Source organism: Danio rerio, chromosome 19 (genome assembly GCF_049306965.1).
Source record: "Danio rerio strain Tuebingen ecotype United States chromosome 19, GRCz12tu, whole genome shotgun sequence".
Classification (NCBI taxonomy): domain Eukaryota; kingdom Metazoa; phylum Chordata; class Actinopteri; order Cypriniformes; family Danionidae; genus Danio; species Danio rerio.
This window is the reverse complement of record NC_133194.1, coordinates 42176603-42187653: the sequence shown is the minus strand read 5'-3', so window position 1 is coordinate 42187653 and position 11051 is coordinate 42176603. Positions and strand designations below refer to the sequence as shown.

The window sequence follows — 11051 nt, the reverse complement described above, 5'->3', positions numbered from 1 at the left end:
GAAAACATGCCATCTTTTTATTTTATACCTTTTTGTATTTCATACATAGCCTGATTAGAAACTAATAAAAAATTACAATTTAGTCATAGATATTAATTTTCTATAGATATTAATTTTCTATATATTTTTAAGATAATACTACTTAAATATAGCATATATTTTTACAGTCTATGTCTAGGACACACAATCTAAGCACACAGTTTAATCTAGATTGTGTGTGCCTTAAACGTGTGTGGTTCTGCGGTTCTGCAGCTGGATATATCTTGCAAAAATGGCAGTTCAATTGAGGGTCGGAAATAGACGCCAAATTCGTAACTGACCAATCAGAATCAAGCATTCAACTGATTGGCGGTCCTACCGTCACTCACATTGTTAATCACAAACAGCAAGGCTAGACGCTGAAAACTTTAGCGACGTACGAATGTTTTACATAGAAAATGTTTTTAAAACACGAATAACACATTCTATACGAGCTGACTGGACACGATGATATACAATACACCGAACAACACTTTTCATCGACAGACAGTAAGGTAAGGCAGGTGTTTATTGACTTGCCGCCGAGCAGTGAGATGTTATTTTGTGTTAATAATAACGTTACACGTTAAACAATGTTCTGCCATTGCATGTAAGACTGAGTGCAATGAGTGAGTGATAGTACTACAGGAATTTAACTGAGGTAATGTTGGTTTTTTATTGGCACATTTGTTCATTTTGGAATAGTGACAAGTTGTGACATGTTCCCTCTTTACCACGCTATTTTGATTATTCGGTCTGACGTCGCCTGTAAATGACTTCAAAACATAAGGTGGCATTCTATCAGAAACGTAAATTATCTGTCTCTGAAATAAATACATTCAATAAAAAGTATTTCAGAACATTTCTAAAATGGACTGGTGGTTGATTTCTGAGAGTTGTTCTTTAAAGAAATATATCAATTTGGTTCTCGGATTTTTTTGTTTTTTGTTATTAAAATAAATTTACAAATGTTCAAACTGTTATTGTCCTTATCCTCAGCCCAGTTGAACCTACAGCTTTAATAGTTTTGTAATGCTAAAAACTGTTATTCAGAAATAGTAACTTTAATTTGTTATTATTCACATCAGTTGATTAAAAACACGAAATTATGAATAAATTCTACAAATAAATATCACAAATATATAAAACAAATAAAATTACAATTGTCCCCATGTTTCTGTGAGTCATGTCACTTTGCATTAAATTTAAATTTGAATGCATTTTTGTATCCTAAATTATCGCAATTTTTATTAACAACATATACACTATCGGTCAAAAGTTTGAGATCAGGTTTTTTTTCTTCATGTTTTTTTGTTTTAAGAAATTTATTCTGTTAATCATGGCAGCATTTATTAAATGTAAAAAAAAAAAGTTAAATATTTATAAAAAATATAAAGTACTGCTTTCTTATTGTATATAGTTTCAAATGAAATTATTACTTCAGTCATTATTGCTTTTATTACTAATAATACTAATAATACTAATACTACTACTATTAATAATAATAATCTAGAGCTGGGTAATTAATCGAAAAGTAATCATTCAGAAGCTTTAATCGATCAGTTTATTCTAGGATGATTTTTTTTTTCCAATTACTTTCTCTACCGTGCGTGGAGTCTCGTGACCCCACTCTGTTAAAGGCTTAGGCTGATTTATACTTCTGTCTGTCTTACTTTGCACTATATTGACGATGACTGGAAGCCGCTCCAGAGATGCTTTAGGACAGCATATTGTCCATTACATTAAAATTATTATTTACATTAAAATATTTGTTTACAGAAGATGCAATATGCGTTATTTACAAGGCTATACTAGAGTTATTTTATTTAGAAGAGATGCTGATTGTTTTCTACTTTTAATATGAAAAACAGTTTATTTTGTTTCCAAAAGTGCAAGATGTTTATTTTCACTTTTTGTTTTACAAAAAAAAGTATTTTGTTTTAGGTAATGTGTGTTTGAATTTAAGTTGTTCAATGTATATATTTAATAAATAATCATAGACAGTAGATAGTGTGTGTTTTCTTCAATTATTTTAAAATCAAGTAATGCCAAAATCTCACACTTGTAATATGTGAGCATAAAAAAACTCATTAAATTATCGCTCATTAATTGTAATCGAGTTAAAAATGTTTAACTAATTAAGATTTTTATTGTAGGCCAAATCACTCAGTCCTATAATAATCATAATAATTAATATTAGAGTGATTTCTGAAGGCTCATGTGACTCTGATGACTGGAGTAATGAAGCTAAAAATTGATTTTTAAAATCACTGGAATAAATTATTAAATAATTAAACTACATTTGAGCAGTTATTTTATAGTGCAATATTTCACAATTTTACCATTTGTTCTGTATTTTTGATTAAATAAATGCAGCCTTTGTGAGCAGTATAAGCTTATTTTAAAACATTTAAAAATCCTACTGACCCCAAACTTTTGACCGATAGTGTAGGCTTAACTTTACTGTAACTTGATCCTTCAGTGCTCACAAATCATTTGTTCGACAGTCTCTGTGATATTATTGTCATATACAGTAACTGCCTTTGCAGCCAATATTGTTTAGATGTAATAGTTTCTATTAATTTGCTTTGGATTCATATAGTGAAGTGCTCAGTAGTCTGTAGCCTATCTAATATTAAGTATGGATGGTTCAGAAAAGCAGAATAGTGATGTTTTGAGGGAGGTGAAATTAGTCCAGTCAGTAAAATCAATCTCCAGATTCTGCGTATGTGAATGCACTGCAGAGTAGTAATTTAGCTTGATTGATTTAAAAAAAGGAAACCTTTAGTTATTCCAGGATGGGACCTCTCAGGAGCTCAGACAAAACACTTCGACATCCAAACCCTTGCTTTGAAATGTGCATTTGATTGACAGATTTTAATCTTTAGAAGAACAGCTGCTTGCATAAGACAATCTCATTAAAATACATGCACACATATGATCAGTAATCCTACAGTGACTACACCTGCAGGTTTATGTTTACCTGTTGCTAATAGCGTAGCATTCCTCTGTTTATTATCACAGTTTGTTTTAGAGGCATGTGGGGAAAGGCCTAATGCTGTAATAAAAAACGCAAATTGTTGGCATTTCATTACAGCAGGAAAAAAAATTCAATTACAGGGCTGTAGTTATGCTCTCCACACACACACTCACACACACTCCTGAGGGTAACACCTGAACGTTTGCACTTTTCGAAAGCACTCACTCAGTTTGGCTTAGCATAGCATTTAGAAAACCGTAGATTAACTTGAGAGAATGAGGTGAGGAATGATATAATGTCCCATTTTTCTTTAAAATTGCCTCTAAACTAGGAGAATTATATAAATATGGTTACTTAAAGGAATAGTTTAGACACAAATTATAATATACTTATTATTTACTTTCCCCCAGGTAGTTCTAAGCCTTTTTGCGTTTCTGTATTCTGTTAAACTCTTAAGATGATATTTTGAAGGAAGCTTAAAAGCTGTAACCATTGACTTCCATTGTAAAAAAAAAAAGCACATAGTTTTCTTCAGAAAATTTTCTTTTTTTGGGCTCAACGGGTTTGTAACAAGTAAATGGTGAGTGAATGATTTTCAGTCAGGGTGAACTATCCCTTTAAGGGTGTGTTAATATATTGCCATTTTCAGCAAAAAAAAAAAATCTACACAAAAATTAAATTTCACTGCAATTTTCACTGTTTATTTAAATGGTAACAATGTTTTGGCGGGCTGAAAATACATATTTTGTCAATTTAGTCAACATTTGATGTGTAATACACTCACTGACTGCTTTATTAGGTACGACTGTCCAACTGCTTGTTAATTTTCCAATCAGCCAATCACATAGCAGCAACTCTATGCATTTAGGCATGTAGACATGGTCAAGACAATCTGCTGCAGTTCAAACCAAGTATCAGAATGCGGAAAAAAGGTGATATAAGTGACTTTGAACATGGCATTATTGTTGGTGCCAGATGGGCTGGCCAAAATATTTCAGAAACTGCCTTGTTGATACCAGAAGTCAGAGGAGAATGCCAGACTAGTTTGAGCTGATAGAAAGGCAACAGAAACTCAAATAACCACTCGTTACAACAGAGGTATGCAGAAGAGCATCTCTGAACACGCAATACATCCAACCTTGAGGCAGATGGGCTACAGCAGCAGAAGACCTCAGCGGGTGCCAACTCCTGTCAGCTTAGAACTAAGGCTACAATTCACACTGGCTTACACAAAACGGACAATAGAAGATAAGAAAAACAATGCCTGGTCTGATGAGTCTGCAGCGCAATTTGGATGGTAGGATCTGAATTTGGTGTTAACAACATGAAAGCATGGATACATCCTGTTGGTTTAGGCTGGTGGTGGTGGTTGATGGTCTGGGGCATATTTTCATGTGGGGCCCATTAGTATTAATTGAGCATCATGTCAACGCCACAGCCTACTTAAGTATTGTTGCTGACCATGTGCATTCCTTTATGACCACAGTGTACCCATCTTTTGATGGCTGCTTCCAGCAGGATAACGCGCCATGTCATAAAGCATGAATCATTTCAGACTGGTTTCTTGAACATGACAATGAGTTCACTGTACTCAAATGGCCTCCACAGTCACTGGATCTCAATCCAACAGAGCACCTTTGGGATGTAATAGAAGCAGAAATTTGCATCATTAATGTGCAGCTGACAAATCTTCAGCAACTTCATGATGATATCATGCCTTAAACTGTGCCACAGAGGATTAAGGCAGTTCTGAAGGCAAAAAGGGGTCTTACATGGTACTAGTAAAGTGTACCTAATAAAGTGGCCAATGAGTATATGCGCGCACATTACAATCATAATAAAAAAAAGAATTACTTGCATTTTTATAGGTTACACCAAGACAGTACCAATAATGATAAAGATAACATTCTAGTCAAGTACTTGGCAACCAAAACAACAATGGCAAAACTGCATGACCGTGTACACACAGATACTGTCTTTTTGCAAAGTGACATTGCTATATCTAATGGTCTGACATGCATAATACAGCATTTATAGTCATTGTAGATCCATTTGAAAAGGGAATGTATTGACAACTTTGTCATATGTACGAAAGAAAACCAAAACATTTATAATACATCGTTTGAGCATAAACATAACCTACCCTCAATCTTTCCATCTTGATTGATATTTCTATTTCTATAAAAAACAGCGAAACTGTTTACATCAGAAAATTGTATATGAATAAAATGTCAGTCGCTGTGCAGTTTAAATCACATCTCTTATACTCATTTTAAAGTTTTAAAACCCTGCCGAAAGGATTCTGTCCAAACAGTCTTATCTAATAAAATCGTCTGCATGATCGGAAATAAATTACGCCTCTCAGGAAAAGCAAAGTGTATTTGATTACAGCCCTGAGAGACCAGGAAGAGAGGTGTGTGTGTTTTAGTGGCTCAGGAGATAATAGATGCATACTCATTTAAAAGATGATATATGCTAGTCTTTATTTAGCAGTTGATTGGGTTTCAGACGGCCTCAGCAGTCAGTCAGGTATAACAAGTCTACTGATCGACGAGTCTTCTCCGACAAACTCTATCACAGCTTCTCAGTCTGACTGATGTGTATGAGCTGCTGAAATATTGATGGGGCAAATCTCTTGCTGGTTTACAAAGATCCCAGACCCGCTTATTTGCATCCAGTTTTATTTATGTATGAACAAATATGATTTATTAATTCTGCGACTCGACCCAGAGCAAGTTAGCACAGAATTCTAACTGTGGCAATTTGCCACATCTGATTTGTACCCAAAAACGAAACACATGATAAATAGTGTTGAACAGTGTCTTGGGAGGACAGACAAATGTGACGACTTGTGATTTCTGTCTTTATTGTAGTCTATACGCATGTGATTTTTGTGTCGGAGTGCATGTGTGAGCGAGCGGTACATGTTTCTCTGAAGGTTTATGCAGCTGTAATGAGAAATGATTCAAGTAGCTAAGAGATTTGCGTGAAGTGAGGAAGTTTACAGCAATCACACTAAAACGTCCGACCAGACATCTGCAGCTCTTGCAAACTCATGACTGAATGGTGATTTGTAGTATATGAAGTACATAAACTCTCAACACCACCACAGGGTGATTAAATGGAAATCAAAAAAAACATGCTGAAAGAAAAAACATTAAACAGGAAATTACACCATAGAGAGGACGCCTGCAGTGCAGGCCCTCGTCTGTATGTCGAGAATCTTAAAATATTGGATATTTTGATCTTTTTGTAAAAGAACGGCTGGTTAGATCAGGCTGTCGGAAGTCATGTATGTATTATTTATGATACTGGTAAAAAAATGTATGCATCTCAGATAAAAATTGGAAATTCATACGTAATTTATATGTAATTCAATCCTATGTAATTCATTTGTAAATTCATATGTAAATAAGGATTATGGTGCATACACTCACATATTTTCATAAAAAAATATACATTTAAAACTTGATTTTTATTAAAAAGCTTTTATGTTGTTATAAAATCAGCATTAACATTAATAACGTTTAAACAAATAACAAGAACTAAAGAAAAAAAAGGTTTATTGGAACAGTTCAACCATGCTCAAGAAGATAATTTGAAGAATGTTGGAACATTTTTCACTATATCTACTTTTATTTTAACAGAAGAAACTCATAGGTTTGGAAACAGGGAGGTAATGGGGTCTAAACTAAATCTTTAAATGCACTTCATGTCACCATGCAAAAAAAATAAATAAATCTATTTTTTGAATGGAATATTTAAGTGTTTACTATTTCTATAATTTCGGTGATACAACATCTTTGCATCCATCAGCCTGTCATACTGAGCAGAGCAAAGATGGATGACATTCCACCACGAGATGGTGACAGAAACTGCATAATAAGCCCTTAAAGGAGAAAAACACTGCGCAATTTAAAAAATCAAAACATTATAAAACAGGTAAATGACTTTCTAAGTCGATCTCTCTTATTTCGATGTTGAAGTGCTGTATTTATGCCATAATAATCTGGTACTGTTTGCTTTGCAATGTTTTCAGGGTTAATTATTGTGATATCCCAATTAGACCCAACAGAGAAATACTGGGAAATGTCTCTAGACTGTTTCACCTGTTTTGTCATCACTTTAGATATTAAGCTAGAGAATCATTCAAACACTAGCTCTAAAGTTATGTTGATGAATTATCAACATTTTCTGCTGTTCTGATGTCATCTGCAGATGTGTATGAATGGCAGAAGAAAGTAGTTCCTCATACAATAGGATTTTTAGACTTTGCATTTTTTATATGCGCGATTATGTCAACAAACTGTTGTATAAACAATATCACACTCGTAGCAGTGCGATATGGCAATATATATTTCAATATAAGTTGATAATTCTTCCAGATTTAAAAGAGTACTTAAACAATGACTGAAACCACAAAAATTGGAGCGTCTATTAAATTGCATAGCATATTTTCGGCCGATAAAGTTCAGAGCTTATCATTGTTATTGACACAAATTTTATTGCAAGTCGATATAATATCGTTTATCGTCCCAGCTTTAGTTTTAAAGTCACAGAGATCAGCTGGTCTCTCTATGAGCTGACATACAAGTGATCCAATGATCTGCACAGCTATGAATCACTTCATGTCCGTCACGATAGATATTTTTTTTTTGTTGCACGATATTGCACTGAAATATACTGAAGAAAGTAGTACCTCATACAAAAGGATTTGTACACTCTGTGTTTGATTCTCTGTTTTATATACATGATTATGCCGTCGAACTGTTGTATAAACACAGTATCACACTCGTAGCAATTCGGTAGGACACTAAGGCACTCGGCCTGCGGCCTTGAGCCAACGCACGCCTCCCACCAGTGTGAATATACAGCCATATTGCACTGCTACTCGTGTGATATTGCTCAAATATATATAAAAACTAAGACAAAAAACACAAGGCTGCATTTGTCCATGAAATATTTTGAGTGACACAATATGGGGTACACCAGAGACTTATATTACACATTATAAAAATCATAAATGTCCCTCCTGTGTTTTACTCTCAGTTGGTAATTTTGACCCACACAGCATTTATCTAATGCCTCTTACTGCAAGCACTCTGCCTGCAAGTCTGTTTCTCTGGAGTCAGGCTGTTTGTATATCCCAGCTCAATATGTCATATCTGCAGGTCCAGTGTAAACCGGCTGGTTGCATTTCACAGGTGAATGGACACATTACTTCTAAATCCATCACCACGAGGCCTGCCTGCGAGGGGCAGACACTCAAAGCTAATATCCCCACCAATGTGCTTTAGAGATCCAAGAGCCCAGTGCACCAATTACATCTTCAGAGCCGCATTCTTCCTCTCAGCCTAAATTGCTTTGTTACTGGAGTCTGGAGGCTGTCACACAGAAGTTTGAAGTAATGGAGAGTGAAAGGAGTCCAGAGGCTGTAGGCCTGATGCAAGATGTGTTTTTTAGAGTGGACACGCGAGGTTGGGGAGTGTGCAGTTGGCATTGGCTTTGTGAAATGCATTAGTATGCCATAAACAAATGTAATCTAGAGCAGTGTGGATATAGTTCCTTTTAAGCGCTGATTTTGAAGTTGATCCTTGTGTTAAAATGTACTTGAGCGTAGAGGTCTCAGAGACCTTTGTGTGTAAACAATAATACATTTCACTTTTTTTTATTTAGAAGTAATCAAAGCTCCACAATTGCACCCTAAATTAGAAGTGCACTTCAATTTTTGTCTAGATGACTGTTTCTTGTGTGAAAAGGTTAGATCTGTTTGGGAACAGTTTGACCTGAGCAAAAACACATTGTACATGCTTGTAGCTCGGTCTCTGTGTCCCAAACATGATAGAATTGTCTGCTTGTGATTTAAAGTTATGATGACATTTACACTTCTTGTTTATATATGCAAATACAGTAGTAGTGATGTATCTGTGCACTTCATTATTTTTGTAAAAATGAATTTGCTTTTAGAATCTTTAATCAAATATCATCACCTTCTGCTTCAAAAAGACTTTTCACTTCTTATTACATGGATTGCATTTAGGATGGGCTATCAGGACAACTGAGGTTGTTTTTGCCCTTACCTTCATTCATTCATTAATTTTCCTTCGACTTAGTCCCTTTAATCATCAGGGGTCCGCCAACTTATCAAGCATATGTTTTACACAGCGAATGCCCTTCCAGCTGCAACCCAGTACTGGGAAACATCGATAAACACTCATTTACACACAAACACTACGGCCAATTTAGTTTATTCAATTCACCTATAGCGCATGTTTAGACTATGGGAGAAATCGGAGCACCCAGAGGAAACCCACGCCAACACTGGGAGAAGATGCAAACTCCACACAGAATCGCCATCTGGTCCCGCCAGGGTTCGAACCAGTAGCCTTCTTGCTGCCAGCAACCTTCTTTTTCATTCATTTATAACATGTTTTAACACATTTTAATCTGTTTTTATCTTTTTTTAATCATTTTTATTGTTTTTTTTAATTTTCTTATACTTGTCTTTTTTATTCTTATATATGTAAAGCACTTTGAATTGCCACTGTGCATGAAATGGGCTATATAAATAAACTTGCCTTGCCTTGCTGTGAGGCGACCACTGAGCCACCAAGTTGTCTTTTTCATCCATTCATCATTTTATTGATTTATTTTAAAAAATTTAGCAACACCTACAGTATCTTCCAACAATTTATCTGTTTTCAAACCATGCCATCATGCACCGCCTTACATTTGATTTTAATTTCAGGCCCGCTTCAAGTAAACGTCATGATAGAGGAAAAAGGACAACCTTTTTATTTCAATTTCATGGCCAATTTTTGGGATGTCTGGTAGTTTTTAATATATTGTTATTTTTAATGGTGCAAGCAGACATCAAGTGTTTGCATAAATAAAATAATGTGCTGAATGAAGCATATGAAGAATGTAGAAAGGACTTTGATTGGCCCATTCGATTGTTGATTGGCCGATTTCTATTGTTTTTTTAACCATACTGACACTGACACCTCTGATAGAGTTTTTTTATGTATATGTGATATATACAGTATATATATATATATATATATATATATATATATATATATATATATATATATATATATATATATATATATATATATATATATATATATATATATATATATTGCATCACCACAGTTGATTGAGGTCATGTCCATGTGTTGTGCGATAAGTTGATATATTGATTATTGTGACATGCCTACCTGTATCTCTGTTGGTTCTTGGTGAACAGCGTTGGAAAGTGTTGAACTGATAACTTTTACGGCCAATCACAGTCGTTTCTGTTGAGCACATAAACACAATAGCCAATCAGCGATGTTTACAATGCTCAAATGTTAGAGGGAAATGGACACTTTTTAAAATTGCAGTACCAATTAGTACACTACCTGACAAAAGTCTTGTCGTCTATACCAGTTATAAGGCAAAAAATAATAACTTGACTTCTAGTTGATCATTTGGAAAAGTGACAGAAGGTAGATTTTTCTGATGAATTATCAGTTGAACTGCATCCCAATCACCACACATACTCCAGAAGACCTTTTGGAACCTGCATGGACCCAAGATTTTCACAGGAATCATTCAAGTTTGGTGAAGGAAAAATCGTGGTTTGAAAAATCTGCAGAGGGGATGAAAACATCAACAGCCTGAGGTATCAAGACATTTGTGCTGTCCATTACATTACAAACCACAATAGAGGGCAATTTTTTCAGCAGGATAGCGCTGCTTTTCATACTTCAGCCTCCACATCACAGTTCCTGAAAGCAGAGAAGATCAAAGTGCTTCAGGATTGGCCAGCCCAGTCACCAAACATGAACATTATTGAGCATGTCTGGGGTACGATGAAATAAGAGCTACTGAAGATTAATCCAAAGAATCTTGATGAACTCTGGAAGTCCTGCAAGAACACTTTCTTTGCCATTTCAGATGACTGTATTAATAAGTTATTTGAGTCATTGCAGAGATGGTTGGATGCAGTCGTCCAAGCTCATGGGAGTCATGCACAATATTAATTCTTTTTCCACTGCAGCATGACTTT

The 11051-nt window shown here is 34.9% G+C and overlaps 1 long non-coding RNA gene across 1 annotated transcript; it reads left to right on the top strand.

Annotated features, from left to right (window-relative positions):
• Window positions 1–400: 400 nt before the first annotated feature.
• Window positions 401–9602, top strand: LOC141379169 (uncharacterized). The gene is made up of 3 exons (XR_012395212.1): window positions 401–533; window positions 6815–6940; window positions 8170–9602. It is a non-coding gene; the product is annotated as an uncharacterized lncRNA (long non-coding RNA).
• The last annotated feature ends 1449 nt before the right edge of the window (window positions 9603–11051 follow it).